Below are 18,290 nucleotides of genomic sequence, written 5' to 3' on the forward strand. Positions count from 1 at the left end.
AATCTGAAGCTTCTATCCCAGAAGACAAAAAGTAAACCAGACAACCATGGCTGCTACTGTCACATTTTAAATTAGTTGTGTTTTGAGAACAGATTCCCGAGAGGCGGGCTTGTTTTGATGTGCCTATGCTCTTACAGCTCATGGAAGCTAGCTGTTCTGGACTGCTTTAAATCCTTTTAATTTCAGCCCTACTAACATATGTGTGATTTTGGCTTCAGTTTTTGCAGCACTCCACTTTGGGCTCTAGATGAAATACAAAGGTGTATTGACCAGTTTTGCAAAGAGAATTGGTACACATTGATGGCAAGCCACAGAACCACCTTAATGCAGCCTTGTGCTTTTAGTACCACCTTGCCAGGCTGTTTTAGTGAAATGGTAAATGTAGTAATGTGCCCTCTCCTGAGTTATTAACATTTCTGGATTCATGGCATGATTTGACAGGATCCAGATGCCAAACATGTACTTTTCCAGTGCTGTTACCTGGAGGCATATCAGGCTCAGATTTCTAAGGTGCAGAAGGAAAGCTAAAAAACGTTCTCTATTGAGCCAAAATTTGGAAACTGGAGTTTGGAAAGATGGGACAAACTAACTGGCAAAACCTGTCAGGATTCTGATTCACAGTCAGATTTTCAGAGCATCCTGATCTTGATTCTTATGGTTGACACCGAGAGATCCATGCAGATCCACCCTGGTTCTTTATTCCCAAACTGTGCTTCAGGTGCCCACCATCAAAAAGTTACTTGGCCACTAAATCCCTGCCTCTCCCTTGGCAGGGATTTAGTGGCCAAGTGAGAATAAAGTGTTGGATAGCGGGTTATGGACTTTCTATTTTTTTTTATCTATTTGGACATAGTGATGTGGGGACCAAAATAAAACCAAAACCGCAGCCCGGCAGCTCTAGCGCTTTACTGAGCACGCTGCCAGCCCACCAGCGGGGATGCTGCCGCTCCGCCGGCGGAGTCGCCCGGCCCTGGCTGCCGGGAAGTGTCCCTGCGACCGAGCGGGCCGGGCCGGGCGGGCGGCGCTGCCGAGCCGGGCCGAGCCGAGCCGGGCCGGGCCGGGGTGGGCCGTGCCTCCCCCGCCGGGCCGCGCCGAGCGGGGAACTCCCGCCGCCGGCGGCAGAGCGCATGTGCGGGGGCTCCCCGCTCCGCGCCGCTCCTCGCACCCTCCCGCCCGCCCTTCGTCTCCGCCGCCCTCCCTCCCTCCCAACCTCTCCCTCTCTCTCGCTCTCTCTCGCTGCCCCCCTCCCTCCCTTCCTCCCTCCCTCCCTGCCCGCCCTCCTGCCGCCGCCTCCCGCCCTCTCCCCGCCGGCTGGGTGCTGAAGTTGGGCGGATGGCAGCGGAGCAGCTGCGCTAGGGGACGAGCCGCACCAGCCCTTCCCGGGATCGCTCAGCGCCAACTGCACGCAGCCGGGCGGGGGTGGGTAAGGCGCTCCGCGCTTATTTCAGCCTGAACCGTGATAAACGGCACCAAAATGTCTGCTTTATAGTGATGCAAAGGGTGTGTGTGGGGGGAAAACCACACCGACCAAAGGGAGGGATGTGGGGGGGAAGAGGAAAAGGAGGGAGGGAGACCATAGGGAGGATGGATGGATGGATGGATGGATGGATGGATGGATGGATGGATGGATGGATGGATGGATGGATGGATGGATGGATGGATGGATGGCGGGCGGTAGAGTGCCACAGAAAATGTATTCTCGGGGTGACAGGGTGTGTATAAGCGTGCCTCTGTGTGTGCGTGTGTAACAACGGGCGGCTTCGGCGCCGAGGTTGCAAGGTGGAGTGTGTGTGTGTGTGTGTGTGTGTGTGTGTGTGTGTGTCGTGCCCGCGATGCACAAAGGGGTGGGGAGAGGTGTCGCCGGGCTCTACCCGCGCCCCCCATCTCCGCCGCCCCCCGGTTTGTGTTGGGGATGCCGCGGGGCATTCGCCGCGCCGGGCGATGCTGCCCAGCCCGGCAGGGGGAGGGATTGGGCCGCCCCCGGGGAAGCCGGGGACACGGGCTGGCGGTGTGACAGCCGCCAGATCGGAGGCGAGGCAGCGCTGCTCCTGTCTTTCCTCTTGACCTTCCCCTGCCTGTAACGTGGGGTCTGCTTCGCGCGAGGAGAGGAGGTGTAATTTTTATTAATATTATTGTTGTTGTTATTTCAATCCGAGGAGCCGGCGGAAGGTGAGGGTGAGCAAGCGAGTCGTTGCTCTAAGATCAGGAGTTGCTTTCCCATCCCTCCCTCCCTCTGCCCCCTTTCTCGCTGCCCCCCCTGGCCGGGCCGGACCGGGGCCGGGGAACCCCCGGGGGCAGCGGCCGCGGAGCCCCGGGCGGCACCCAGCCTCCCCCGCCCGCCGTGCCCTGCGGCACCGCCATCCTCTGCCCGGCCTCCTTCCCGCCCCTCCCCGGGAAATGTCGGCGGGAGGCGGGCGGGGGCCGCGGGAGGAGCAGGTGGCCGGGCGCGGCCGGCGGGCAGGGATGCTCCCGGTGCGCCGTGCCCGGCCCCGAGCGGAGCGGGGCTTCCCCGCGCTGCCGGGAACGCCCGCCGCCGCCGCGGCGCTCGGTGCGGCGGGGATGCGGTGCCTCTGCTCGGACCCGCCGTGTGCTGTTCCTGCGGGGCTGCGCCTCTCCTCGGGATGGAACCGCCCGCAATTAAGAATGCCGAGGTTGCCTCGCTGGCTCGGCTGCCAGCCTAACGTTCATCTCTATCTCTTCTTGTTGATGTAGAAGGAAACCTTACTGGTGCTGCCAGGCTTAGAAATAGCAGGGGTGAAATTTATGGTTTTCGGTATTCAGTTTCTTCGTTTCTGTATCTGGATTTTCACCAACGTGTGTTATAGGTTTGCAGCCAGGATGCTTTTGCAAAATGGATGAAATCTGAAATACCCTTCTAGGTAAATTTAAGTTACATATTGGCTGGCAATACTATTATGGGTAACAGGTGAAAAATAGCTTCCTACAAATGTAATGTTCATGCATTACAAATGTTGGGAGTTCTATAAAGGAAGTTGATTCTTTTTCACATCAGTTGATGCTAGTGTCATCATCCTTACATAAATCACTGGGAAATTTACCTGTGGCACAAGCCATTTAGGCAAAAAACCTATTTAACCTTTATAGAAAAACAGTGTTGCAGTCTGTTACATTGTTATCAAATACATATTTTTATTCTAGCTCATACCCAGAAAAAGCAAAGTCCGATTAAAGATGAGTGAGCCCCACCCCAGTAACTTTATGGCCTAAAACGCAAATGCTATGATACACTCAAGTACTCGCCTCCCTGAAATAACGTGAGCATTAAAGCATTTAAATGCCTTTCTCCATCAAGGCCTTAGATCCTTTTAAGTAGCCAAAATAAGAACATAATTTAATTAAAAGAATACGATCAAATAAATTGCTATAGTGAGTTGAACATCTAGTCCAATATCCTGGCTCTGACTACAGTCATTAGCAGATGCTGAAGGAGAAAAACGTAAGAAACAGGACTGGCATACAGGGATCTTTTCCTGGCGTATCCTTTCAAGTTTCAGCAACACATAGAACATGGATTTCTTAAACTGGAGATTGCTCTCAGACCATCATCTATAATAAAATTCGAGTTTCCCTACTCCCTTTTAAAAACTCTGTTTATGCTTTGGTCTCAACCCTGTTCTGTGGAAATGAGCACCAAAATTTAATTATGATTTGTGTGAAAAACTACTTCCTTTTGTTTGCTATGAACCTGCTGCCTGGTAATTTCACTCAGTGCTCCCTAGCTGACAGGGAGCACATATTGTGTCTATGTAAGGTGCCAGGAGTGTCCTCTGAAACCAGAGCAGGTACAGCACTGGCAGGTCAGGTCCCTTCATTTTACCTATCACCAAGGTGAGAGGCCTGCCCAGGACTGTAAAGCTGTACTCAGCCCTTGGTCTTTTTCTTGAAATCTACAGATAAGAATAGTTCTTCTTCCTCTTGTTATGCAACATGGACACTTATGTACAAAGAATTGCCCTGAACCCTTGAACTTGGTTTCAAGTAGGCTACTGAAAAGCTGTCTGTTGAAAAATACTCGCCGCACTATTGATTTGAATTGAAATCTGACTGACAGCTTGGTGAAAAATTCCCTATCCCAATGCAGTTTTCTACCTACCCCGAAAAGAAGATGAAATATTTTGTTCTTAACTGCAATTCTTATTTTTTTAACAAGTATATTGAATACAAAATGCAGGCTGTATGTCAAGGCCCATATATATATGTATATATGTATATATGTATATATATATATATATAAATATATATATGAACTCTGTACATTTCAAGTAGCATCATTTTCTAATTGTTCTGTGTAATGTTCATTATAAGGATGTGCATCAATATGCACAGTTTCAAAAGGAAAGTTTAAATGTGCCATAAAATGCAGCTGATTTGTAAGGAGCTATAACACAAATTCTTCTTCAGAAGAGTGCTCCTGAATTCAGTCCTGCTTGAGGAGGTATTGATCAGATTAACATTGCAGAATACTTCCCTGATCTCAGTGGTAGCTTCTCTTTGATTTTGTCATAAGAATAGTAAAGGAATAGGAGACCAGGGAACTACAAAAGCACAACCCAGACCCAAAGACACAGAAGTTCTCACAGTTTTAATTTGGCAGCAGACACAACTTGGAGCAACACAATCACAGCAGAATGTGATACAGTAGAGAAGGGTAAAAACCCATGAGCTGTGAAATTCTTCACAAAAAATAAAATGCTAGAAACCTCAAATGTGTTAATCCCCATCTCCCAAAAGACTAAAAGGAGGAGAGGCTGAGTGGTATTGTTATGGGGACAGGATAGGAGGAATGTCAGCTTCCAGTCTCAGACATGATTTTCTACTTACAAGTGGTGTATATGTAGCAAAACACATATATACGTAGATGTATATATATGGTATATACACTTTTGTTCACTAAAAATACATTACCCTAAATAAATGTTACAATCCTAGTACTTTTAAATAGCACTCTCTTACTTGTATGCTTCACATGCATGCCTTTAACTATGAACGTAGGGAGATTTTTAGGAATACACGAGAAGTGTACTAAGTGAGACACTATTAGCTCTTACAGAGATGTTCATCACTGTTCCATTAGCTCCCTCCTGGTCATGGCTTCATGATGCCAGGGATTTATTTTGCACTCATACTAAGATTTCAGCTTCTACAGTGAAAAATATATCCCTACCATACTAGTAGTGCTTATTCTATGAATACAGGATGAGTTTTCTAAGAACATAAAATTCATGTGCTAATTGGCTTGAGCTAAAATTCATTAAAAATAAATCCTTCACAAAACTTAGCATTTCTGTTGACATACCCTTTTCCTCTAAGTAGTTTTTATAATGAAATAATGCAATCAAACTTTCCATACCATTAATTAATTAAAAGCTTGTGCATAGGGTATAAAAACAAGTGAATAGATTAAGTTGTAATTAAGTTTATCTATTCGTGGTTATAGCTAATGGCTATGGCTATACAGGCTGTAAGTAGAGTTGTGTGAATGGCTTTGCTGCTGACTCTTCCAAAGAAGCCCAGCACTTCAGCTTGGCACTTCTGCAGGTCTTGGCTGCAGAGGGTCTGAGGAAGTGAGTTGCATGTGTGTCTCACTCTGATTCTCTGGAAAGTTAACCATTTCAGAGAGCTCTTTTCTACAGAGATTTTGTGTCTCCACTTGAAGTCGGGTTATTGCTCTCAAAAGGTTTTCCTTGGCATGGCTGCTGTCTCTAGCACACACAGAGGAAGCAGCCAAGCGGTGTGATGGTGGCAGGGACCTTGGGGAATGCTTGAAGCACACAAACAGATGAACTGGGGGTCTGCTCTGCTCCTCCTGCCCAGCCACCATGTAACCTGTGCCTTGACCAAACCGACGTAAGGGCTCAATTCCCTAGTGTGCTTTCTTCATTTGCACTGCTCCAGGGATGCAAAATAGATGTAAACTCAATTTAAATGACTTATGGGCTTTGAAAAACTTTCGTTGTTCTGGTATATTAAAGAATCTGGATTTAAATAGGAGTATTTTAATCAATTTAAGGTTGATTCTATCATAGCATCATAAAAATTTTGAATCATAGCTTTGTCTTTAAATTCTTTGCTTCTAAAATATAAATGAAATGCATCTTAACTTCCATACAATAGAAATATTCATACATTATTTACTTTGTAAGCCAATAGCAGCAAGTTCTTAGAAATCAGTAAATATCTAAATAGAATGTATGTGGGAAATTACGGGTAGGGAGATAGAGCAGAAATAAAATCTTAAATCCAGCAGCCAAGCATTGAAAACATGCACACACCTTAAATCCTACATCTGTGCTGCATAATCTTTCTCCAAACAAGACCAATATATATCTCGCCTACGTTCTTCAGTGAGAAAGGGGTAAATTAGACAGTGAGGCATTAACACCTCTATGTAGCCTCTGCTACCAGAGCAGCTTCATTTGGCTGCTCTCTCCAGTGATGCCAGCTCTGTGCTTGCTGGAATAGGAGAGATCACAAGCTGAACCACTGTATACAGCCAGCCCATCTCTGTGCGTACAGACTAGCATAGAGACTGTCACAGTAGCACTGCCTTTAAAGGACTCAGCCACTCTGTCTCAGATCCCTGATTAATTGATTATGTCACCTTGCTAAGCAAGACTCGAGGTCTTTTTTTTTTTTAGGGAGGCTGAATATGGTTTGGGCAGTTTTGCAGTATTATGTTTTTGCTGTATTTTGTTTTGCTGTGCTATGGTATGCTGTAACAATGTCTTCATTTATCAGCAGCTCATGTAAGTTAAAGTAAAATAATCCTGTGAGAGAAAGCAATTAAAGCCCAGGAAGCATGGATGGAAGGTGTCATGGTATCCTTAGCATAGCACTTTTATACCTGCTTCCAAGGCCAAGTTGGACATGGCTTTGAGCAGCCTGGTGGGGGGGGTTGGAACTAGGTGATATTTAAGGTCTGTTCCAACCCAAACTGCTCAGTGATTCTGTGGTTCTCTGATTTTGTAGTTCAGACAGCTTTCAAGAGAGAGACTTCAGAACAGTGAGCACCCTTAGAGGCAGTGTGTCCTAGGCACATTGCAGCTGTGGCAAGGAGCTGCAGGAAGCCCTGACATTTCTCACAGCACCACTGCCTGATTAGTATCAGTATATATGCTGCTCTCATAAAAACTTAAATTAGAGAGAAGTCATAGAATATCTGGTCTGGAAGGGCCCCTGCATATATTTTAGTTGCAGTTCCCCTTGCCATGGACGAGGACAATTTCCACTAGACTGAGTTGCTCAAAGACCCATCCAACCTGACTTTGAACACTTTCAAGGATGGGGCATCCCCAGCTTCTCAGGGCAACCTGTTCCAGTGCCTCACTGGCCTCATAGTGAAGAAATGTATAGTAAATTTTAAATACCATTGTTAATGTTTATGGTTTGCTTAATGGGAACAACCGTCTGAAGTAAGGAATTTCTTATCCATTTTGCTTTATTTTGACAGTACTGCAGACAGCACATGCTCTCTGATATTCACATTGCACCAGACCTTTGGGTAGTGTAGATTCTGCTCTCAATGATTTGCATCATATGAAAATTGAGAACAGTGAATAATAACTTCCTGTACAAGAGCTTCACAAGTAGCCTTGATTTAATGAATGTAGGTGGGAAGTGTCATCCTAATTAGTCAGTGTCCAAAAGGTACTTTTATTTTCAAGTCTTATTATCTTCAGAAATTACAAAGTCCTAAAATATTAGTCAGATGCTTCATAGCTTTCAAGGTGGGTTTGGGAAGAGTGAGATGTAAAAGTTTTTTTTTTATCATTCATGTAGAATGGTTTAAAAATATATCTACTGTGTTGTAATGCAGTTGTCTTATAATGGTCTGATCATCTAATGGATATAGTTTGATATATCTGATAACCTGGTAACTGGAATCTCATGTGTAGAATTTTTTCACTATTTTATATATTACATTTGTCCAAGTATTTTTATAAACACTTACTGACCCTCACAATTTAAAAAAACCCAGATGATAATAAACAGAATCTCAGCTGTATGGTAAGCATTGTGCTGACCAGAATAGACAAGGCTGCTTTCAAATTTTTGATTATTTGATATGTAAAATTGAGTCACAGAGCAACCACAAAAGAAATAAGTACTCATGTGGTGAGAATCTTGAAAGGATAGAGGGAATACCTATAACCAATGAGTGCTACTTCATAAACTATCAAGTTATGAAGGCAGCAGCTTTGAGCTGGGACTGGGCATTGGTCAGTGATTCAGAACACAGAAATCTGACTGTTTATTGGATTTGTCCTCAGCTCTCTCTGCAGAAGGACCATCCCATATCCAGCATCTGTCTCAAAGCCTATGCCTACACTGCTGATTGCAGACTAGGATAGAGATAGCTGACAACGTTCAGACACTTGAAAAATCTAGTAAAAGCAGAACTAACAAGAAAGTTACCTTATTTTACCTCTATTATCGATCATCTTGCATCCTGCAGTACAAACTACTCAGAAGCTGAGAAATGCACTCCTAATTTTTTTCTATTTTTAACCTAAAAAGCTCCTGAAGACATTTACCACCAAATACGTTCCATAGTCCTTCAACCATTGTCTTAGCTCTTCTTAACCTGCTTCAATTGATCAGTAACCATCCAAGGAAATCACAGCTGTTGTTTCAATAGCAGTCAGTACTAAAATACAGCAGTAACATGGTGTTTGTGTGGCTGTCTAAGATTCTGGCTTTAGGTACTAGCCAAAGTAGCACAACTCCTGTGGGTGCAGGATTGCACTGAGCACTTCTTTTAGTTGCCAAGACTCTCAGTTTTTAATAAGAGTCCCAGGTTTTTTTCTCTGCAAAGTAACAGAAGCCTGAGCTTTTGCACCAGAACTTGATTGTCTGTGTACTGAGTTCTTAGGATGGTCCCAGACTTGACTGGAAAGTTACCACATTCCAGGGATCATTCCCAATAAAATGCTAATATGAGACTGTCCTGTTATGCAGAGCAGGTGACTCTAATTGTACGAATGAAACTGAATTGGCCATTTAGCCTCAGAGCCAGAGAACAAACCCAGGAACTGTTTCTTTACAGTACAGGCCCATCACATCTCTCTGCCTCTGGCCTGAATTCTTCCTTGTCAGGAATATGGTATTGACCAAAGGAAACAGTGTTTGCTGAGATTTTTTTAGCTTATGTTGTTCCCTTGATATTCACCTACCACAAACAAGAACACTGCAGATTTTTATAGTTCCTTCTATTTTGTTCACAACAGAGGGGTACGTTGTCAGGTTGTACAAATGAACATATGCTTGAAGGATCCAGTTAGTAACACACCTGCTTAATATTTATTCCCCATGTTTAGTTTCAGATCAAAATTTATCAGCTTTTAATACATTGAATGTTTATCATGTTGACTTTTACCATGTTTATTCTATAATCACAATGTTGTATTCCCTTACAGAAGTCAACATATTTATATTGAAAATACCATAAATTTGGAAATCTGATATATAAAATATTAATATCACCATCTCATACCCATCTCAAATATATATGGTTTTAAAAGTTATATTTAGCATAACTCATATTGAATGGCTTTAACTATACTGAGTTCACTTAAGTCCTTCGTGTGTTTATTACTATTAATATTCTATCACACCCGTGGGACAGGAGGTCATGATTTATGTTCAATATTAATTTTTTTCATACATAACAGGAGAGAGAATTGTTTGAACACATTTTTAAAGAAAGTCTAAAGTTTAGGAAAGGTGAGTTGTTCTTATCTGTACGTGTGTGAGGTAATAGGAAAGTTATATATCTTGTATGACCTTACTTCTGCTGAGCATTTTTCTTGGTCAGGCATATGATGTCTGGTTTAAAATACAGTGTCCTGGTTTCATACAATGTGATATTTCAGGAACTTTTAAGAAAATAGAGAATCCAGAAAGATGAAAATAGTAAAAGAGGAGGTGACTACTCATCATATTATTATTATTCTGAGAATCTAGCAATTTAGCAAGCACTAAGAATAAATAAAGAACACATTATGAAAAGACTATTTCTGTCCTTCCAGATTTTGGCAATTTAGACCTAATAAGTGCTTTTTAATCATTCCATCATGCTCCTTTCTACAAGCTCACCTTTCAAACAACCACTAAATTACCTTTTCATGCTAAGACAGCAGCATTGCTTTTCACAGAACAGAAATGCAGCTACATATCAATTAAGCAATTAGAAGATCACACAGTAAAATGGTGGCAGATGCAGAAATTAAAAATACAGGGCAAAATTCTTGTTGATTTCAAGGGGTAAAATCTAACATTAAGAATCTTGTCTCCTACTCCAGCTTCTTATTACCAAAGTAATGCTCATATATAGAAATCAGAGAGAGCTTAAGATCCAGAAAATCTTCATATGCAGACAATTTCCAGGACAAAATTGGAAATTTGCAGCTGAATGAGAAGTTAGTCTTTCTGATCAAGTATTCTTACTCATTTGAAGATGACCAGGGTAAAACCTCTCCAGTTTTCTCCTTTGAATATGTAATCTGAATATCAACATGAAAAATATTAATTAGGGCCATGTTAGAAAAAAAATTGCTCAGTAAGCAAAACACTACAAAAACAGGAAGACTTTGGATGGTTGAGCAATGTAAACCTGCATTTAAAAAATGAAAAAGAGAGAATGGAAGCATATGGCAAGTAGCATGAGATACCTTCTGCATATATGTATCCCATAACTTTCAGCTCATCAGTTCTTTAAAAAGATATGGGATTTTGGGGATCCATTAAACTGCTACCTCTAGATGTCATCCTCATAAAATGACTTAACTCCAGTATAGTCAGCGCAGTCCTGTTCATAACAGAATAAAACCTGTCCTAGCTTTTCCAAATTATGCATTTAAAAAAAAAATCTATACACATTTCTTTTAGCTTGATTGTTTTCATGACATAAGTTCCTGTAATATCGCAGCTATAGTGCAATAAAATATTTTTACAGGTAACAAAAGGGAGTAGACTAATTAGTCAATGGATACCTAATTCTAATAATGAAGGCAGCATAAGATTTCTAAGCCCAAATTACTCTGAATGTTAGCAACACTTCAATCTTGGATGCAATCAGAACTAGGGGAGATGATTTACCCAGTCCATGTCAGCATATACTTTATATATGCTTATATATATTCATTTGTAACTTAGCCTCAGAAACTTTTAATTAATTGCCTTCTGGTTGTCACTGTGAGAGGACAAACCCATGAGCTGTGGCATGAGCTCCCACCAATTAGCTTCTCCAGGAAATTTCCTGTGAAGCAGGCTGATGGCTCAAGTAAATGCAATTTAGTTTATTTTTTAAAGAAAAGAAGTAAGTTACTGTATGTCCCTTGAAAGATGGGGGAGAGGTCTCCTTGAATTCAAGAAAATATGGTCTGAAAGAGCTTTAATGTATGAAGACTAAATTTATCAGCAAGCACAATTTATTGCAGGTCTAGCTGCAGATGGGGTACAGTTCTTAGGGGTTTTAAGACTCCAAATAATTGAATTGCTAATGTTCAAGACATTTTTCCATTAAATTGAGTGGACTTCTATGGCAGAAACTATTCTTACAAGTAATGCTAATCATGATTCACATTTTAAACATAGGATTGTAAGGCTCTGTTTAGGCTCTGTTAAGTAGAAATTGTTCTGGTGGGCAGTGAGATCATCCCAGAGAATGCCAGAGACACCTTGATTTTGACTGCTTAATATTTGGTGAGGTACTATGTAGAATAACCTAAAGACAGTATTTAATGTTTTAAAACTAAGTTGGGTACTATTCATACAGCAGACTGGCTGTTTTTGTTGGTTTGTTTCTACACTAAACCTTGAGCTATTTAGGTGAGGTACTGTTTAAAATTGTGCTACAGTCCTGTCCTCTGAGGCAGAGAGTGTATCCAGCAGGGTGCCAAGGAAATCAGCTGCTATTGAACCAGGCAGGCAGTGTGTGCTCAGCAGAACTCTGGGTTAGGCTCTGTTCAGTAGCATGGCTGATTCCAGCAGGTGCCACAGTAGCAACTTTAGGAACACTGGAAAATAGGAAAGTATGCTGAGGGAAAAACCCTAGCTAATTTAATCCCAAACTCTGTTTCCATCAACCAGTTCTTACTTTTTCTTTCCTTCTCTCGATCAAGTTGATATTAGGAGCAGGAAATGTTTTTTGTTTTGTTTTGTTGTTGGTTTGGGTTTGTGGCAGTTTTTGGGGGGAGAGGGGAGAAGGTTGTTTGGGTTTTCTTATTTCATTTGGTTTGGTGGGTGTTTTTTTGTTTGGTTGGTTGGGGTTTTTTTTACATTTATTCTTACCCAGAGGCTGTTCCAGATCTCTCGTCGAAAACCTTTTTCTCATTTCCAGCCACATTCACTCAAAGACTGCTTATTCTTCATTTGCTCTTGTGCAATGATCCATATTAAATTTTTCTTCCTCCCTTCCATTTGTTCACCTGACACATTCATATCCCTCCCCTTTAAACATTTGTCCCAGAAACTCTCTTTAGGTCAAACAGACATGAAAAAATGAAGAGAACACTCAGAATGCAGAATCCGTATCTTGTGAAACAAGGGGGCTCAAATGTCCTGGCCACAGCTCTCCTCCCAGTCACAAAACCCCTCCTCCAGCCTTTTCCCTTCATAACTCATCTGTGGAGCTCCTTGGAACAGGAAGACAATAAAGCCTGTGTGACTGCTCCATGAGCATTCTCTCCTGATTATGTAAGGGGGATCCCTTGGTAAGGAATATTCGAGGTGCAGCTCACACCTGAAGCAATCTTAGAAGTGTGCTGCTTGAATTTCAGTGCTGTGTGACCCAGTAGGATCCTCACTGAGAACAGTGGCAGCAAAAGACATAAGGTCATGTGTGTAAGAGAAGATTCACCTACATACCTGAACTTTGGGGCAACCTAAAGGGTCTTTTTTTTTTTTTCCGGTCCACTGTCAAAATACATTTCCATGTTGATTTGGATACAAAATAGCTTCAATATTAGTATAATTTCTCTTCTCAGACAAAATAACTCTTTCAGGAAACTCTTCTCTATGTTACTTAAAAGTGCTTCTCAATCTTGGTATCCTGTGGAACTAGATAGAGATGTAACATTTTAGTACAGACGTGTCTAGAAGAGAAGGGTTCCAGCAATAGCAACTGTGTTGCAAATGCACTGGTTCACCTACATGAGATTGCTCAGGACAAACAAAAGTGTCATCATTTTGATTTGCTGTGCATGACTCACCTTCTAAAGAAAAGTTAGATCACAAGAGAAAATTAAACATTTGTCAAGGAAATGAAGAATCCGGGCCACTAAGATGAATTGGTGATCGTTGGTGATTGTTCTCAGACTTCAGTTCTGTTATGTTGACCCACTTGCAGACTTGAATGGAAACTGATCATTCTTCTTTATAAGGGTTTCAGAGTCATACCTAAAAAGTTGGGTTTTGAGCCAAGGAGAGATTTGAAATGACAATAACCACACTGTGTCCTTTATTCCACTTGTTGACATCCTACCTGTTACTATGTACTGAGAAAAATAACACTATCTCAGGACAGGCACTTAACTAGAAAAAAAAAAAATAAAATTGGCTGCACCCAAGCCTTTGGTGGCTGAATAAGGATCAAACATTTAATGTAATCAGCAGGCAGCTCTGCCTCCCACACTCTCCTGCAATTATAATGTTCAGTTTAGTTTTTCTATTTAAAAATAATTTTATTGTTCGAACAAAAATAAAACCATTCAGAAAACGTCTAAATTTGGCTTTCAGACTCAGATTTTGAATGCCTGGTCACTGCTTCTGAGTGATGTGTAATGGAAATGGAAAGGTCAGTGCTGTTAGCACATGGAAAACATCTTCATCCACATCTCCTTCCTAAGATGTTGCATGGATGAAATACCAGCAGGCAGTGAGTGTCACACATATTTTCTATGTGTGTTCCCTGATCAGAAGGAGCAGCTACTCCGAGATCGTAGGTATGCACATACTGTTTATTAAAGGCAGTATGGAGCTCAGAGACTCCCAACAAGCATGTTGGGACACTGAGATGGCCTGGCTGCCCAAAATTAGCCCTTTTCTTTTCAGCATCCAGTGGATGGTCTTCCATCAGGCACTGCACATCCCACCCACGTGCCTGGGCCTCCCTGGTCCTGCTGCTGTTGTGATGTCCCACACAGGCACAAGTAATCTTGTCATCTTCTTCCCCAGAGAGCAAAGGGTTCCTCAGCACATGCTTATTCTTGCTAGGACTCTAATCTGCAACTCCCCAGAAAGAAAATTTCAGGTGTGTATTTAAACAGAATACTGTTGGCAAGGATCTGTAACCTGTCATAGCAGGTATGTCATACCATCATCCAGAAGTCATGGGTCATAACACAATTAAGGCAGTAAGGCTGTAACTTAAAGTGAAGCCAGAGAAAGAAACTTCCAGGAGTTTTGAGACATTTAGATTGTCCTTGAGAAACATTTAAAAATTAAAGTATCACTTGCCTACAGGTCTGCCCCAGTGAAAAAACATGTTAGTCCAAATCAGTAACTGTAGGGCAAAATTCCTTCCTACATTCCCCCCCAATGAAACAATAAACATGAGCACAGGCATTCACTCTAGCAGCAAAATCTGCAAAATCTTACTTTGTGATCATGCAGGTGGTTCAATTTAATTCTTACTAATTCTTTCCACAAAGCTAAAAAATTTCCCTGAAGGAAGAAGTGCTTGAGTCAGCTCCACAGAGAACAGAAGTTTATCCCATTCACTAACTGGGATGAATCTTCTATTGAGATGCTAAGTGTTGTTTCATTGCTTTCCATACAGCCTTTCCATAAGATCTAAAGAACTTTTTATGCCACATTTATATTCATTGTGAGATTTTTGCCCCGGGCTCTCCAGCTGTTTCCTTGCTTACATCCTGAGGCAAGAACTGCTGAACTTGGGGAGCAGGAAGACTGAATTATTGAGAGGGACAGAAAATTTTAGAGTGTGTAGACCTCAGAATTGGTTATCCAGATGGTCCAGGTGAAGGGACAAATCTCAGGAGTGGAAGTAATAACCAGCATGACAGAGAAGTTGAAAAGGACCTTTAAAATCTGAAGGGGCAAGAAACAGGCATAATAGACAGTGAGACTGAAATCTCAGTAGATAGCAGTGAATGGTACTGAATGTAACATGGATCTGGATGCTAGTTAGTGAAGAAAAAAGCAAATTAGTAAAGAACAGGTGAATTAAAAGGCTACAGTGATAAAGTCTGGAAGTATGGAATAGCAGAGATGGACACTGAAAAATAAATGTATTAGAGCCACTTCTTAAAATATCAGCTGATTTCTAATAGCTTTTGATAATTAGAAGATGTTTGCAGCATTTGAGGAATTCAGTCTTGTAAGAATTTTGTTCAGCCAGATTAAGAATCTGCCTTAAAAAAAGTGTTGAAAATTAAAACCTGCCTTAAAAAAGTTTTAAAAATTAAAACCATTCCTTTATATGCAATAAATAATGGCATATGGGCAACAACAAAAACAAAAAACCCACACTAAACCTAGGTTGTTTTCTTTTCCTATAGGAAAAGTTGCTCTAGTTGCTCTAGTTGCTCTAGTTCAGGAGCAACTAGAATTTGCTCCTGAAAAACTCAAAACTGTGTGCTGTTCAACTAAGTTTCCTTGATCTAGAGACAACAGGAGATAGGAGCCAACAATTAGACAATGCTTCTATTCCTGCTCCTCCTTTCTGATCCTATACCATAGGATCAGAATAAGTAAAATGCCTCTGGCTAAGCAAGAGCAGATGATCTTGAAAAGAGATCAGCTTTCCCAATGCTGTGTGTTCATTGGATCTGGAGATCTGCACGTGAGGAGGAAAGAAGGCCGATAACTTTTGATGGCAATGAAAGGTCACACTATTTGCTGCATGTGGCAAATCTGCTGGAGGCCTTTCTCACCTGCAGGACACCTTCTAGTACAAGAATATGGTCCTAATGAAGAAGGTACTGTTGAGTCAACTGCAAGTCTCCAAAAGATTTTATTGCTGTTACAGATAACTTAAAATTTCATTGTATCCTGTACCCTTAGCATTTAAAAACTAATTTTTTTTACTTGTTTTTGTCTTTTTTAAAAATGAGGCAATTTTCTACTATCCCAAGTTTCCCTAAAATTGTTTTCAACAATTCTGTTTATGGAAGACGCATAAATATTAGAGTAGCATACTTATTGGCACCACTGGTGCCAAAAAAAAAAACCCAAAAAACCACAAAAACCACTCTGGTAAACAGAAAGAGGCCATTTCATAAATGCCATAAATATACATTCAGGGCTCAATCTAAGCACTCCATAATTCAGAGGATACAGGCATTTCTAATAGCCATCTTCTTGAGGAAAGCACTGGGCTTAGATGAGAATTAAAAAATGTGATTAAAATATTTCTCTTAAAATAGTTCTCTTAATTTAAACATTTTCTGTAGCTCCTTCTTCCATGCAGCCTTCCAGGGTGAGGTATTTGTGCACGGGTGGAACTGGCCTAGCACAGAGATGGACAAGGAGGAATTTATCTTCTTTACTGGGATGACAGTAGGTGCTGTGTGCACCTCCACCCCAAACTGCTATATATACTGGGCATCCAAACTGAGACTTAGTTGGCTTTCAGTCCTCTAAGAGGACTCTGAGTTTTTAAGAGCATACAAGGTCCCATCCCCCTCCCACCCTTAGGTACCCAAATTTCCCCAGTTAAGTGCATTGAGTGCCTATTACTCTTGCTTGAAACTACATCCTGCTAACTAGGTCACAACCAGCTCTCAGCAGGACATGTTGTCTGCCAGAGATCTCAGAGGAGCTTGGTCCAGAAGGCACACTGAGAATGTGCCTCTCATTTTCTAAAAGAGCTGAACTCATCACAAAACACTAGACATAAATGAACTGTCAGTCCAAAACAGCCAGAAAGGAGGCTGGTCAGGTCTGGGGTTATTTCATCCCTCCTGCCCTCACCAAAACTCTTGCCATTGTCTCAATTTTTCTTTCATAAAATAAAGGAGGAGGGACAGGTTCAGCCAGGATGTGATACACCTGGGTTCATCCAGTGTGAAGCTGAGGGAATTCAGACCTTCCCCTTCCCACCACAAAAATTCTGCTCTAATCACCAGTTTTGAAGATATTCAAAGGCAGAAACAGTTTCCATTGTTACCATTGACACTGTGCTGTTTTGCAAAGAAACCTACCCAAAACCCTATCAAAAACTTAAAGAGAAATTAGCCAGGTAGAAAGCAGTGCATCCACCATTACAATGTTCACTGGGGAGCAGGATCACCTTGATTTTTGCCTTTTTCTAAGTGCTAAAGAGTGTGGATGCCACATTATTAAATCTTTGCAATATTGAATAAAAGCAAGAAAGCACATCCACTATGTCATTTTACAAAGCATGTTCTAGTCCATAATGTGTTTTTTTTTTTTTGAGGAATGACTCAGGGTCATATCTTACAAAAAATATGATCATATGCAATAGGACTAACTTATAATAAATAACCTGAATCAAAAGCTAAAAAAAGTGTTCAACTTACCAAATAAATAGAAAAATGTAATTAGGGCACACATTAAAACCAGCACAGGTGCCTACATGGGACAAAGACTAAACCTACAGTAAATGTTGCTTAGAACAGATTGCCTGCCAAGTTCTCTTCAAAGAACTAGACATCCTAAAAGGTTTTTATCCTTGCATAGAAGTTTGGCAGCTGTGTGATTATCCTACACCTGTTATCCCATAGCTTCTTTCTCTTTTCTCTTTACTAGCTATGCTATAATCAAGTCTCCTTAAACTTCACCTGGGTGAAAATACTCACCAAACCTGGATGCTGGGGGAACTGAAGGCAGCCTTTTTCTAAGCATTTCATCTAACACAGCTTTTGGTCAGGGCAAAGAAGAACTCTTCTGGGAGTTGTGTCAGACAATTTTGAAATTGTTTCTTTCTGAAAAATAGTACCTTTTAAATCTTTCAAGTGCCATGAGAACATCAGACAAAACTGTAAGGAAATCACTTCCTGGGGTCAAGACCATGCTGATGCAAGTAGAGTGTGGCTGGATTGAGAAAACTCCATTTAGCATTTCTGAAATATCTGTCAGTCCCTGGTTCCAGAGACCCATGGAAGAGAAAAGAGAATGTTCCCCTAGTCCATGAAATTATCAGTATGACAGGTGTCATATGTGGGAGATAAAAGCTGTTGTTTAAAAATTATTGTAGGACTGAAACAAATAATGTACATCAGTTTTGGTAATTCCAGACAGGGCTCCCTTAATACAGGCAAGTACCTCCCACACAACAACTTAGA

General features: G+C 41.5%; 1 protein-coding gene across 1 annotated transcript in view; it reads left to right on the forward strand.

Moving 5' to 3' along the window:
* The first annotated feature begins 1,196 nt into the window (after window positions 1-1,196).
* Window positions 1,197-18,290, forward strand: part of RGS17 (regulator of G protein signaling 17) — a 71,169-nt gene continuing 54,075 nt past the window's right edge. The window contains exon 1 of the mRNA XM_036380023.2: window positions 1,197-1,419. The gene's annotated coding sequence lies outside the window, so the exon portion shown is untranslated. The remainder of the gene's footprint in view (window positions 1,420-18,290) is intronic.

Source organism: Molothrus ater, chromosome 3 (assembly GCF_012460135.2).
Source record: "Molothrus ater isolate BHLD 08-10-18 breed brown headed cowbird chromosome 3, BPBGC_Mater_1.1, whole genome shotgun sequence".
In the NCBI taxonomy this organism is placed as follows: domain Eukaryota; kingdom Metazoa; phylum Chordata; class Aves; order Passeriformes; family Icteridae; genus Molothrus; species Molothrus ater.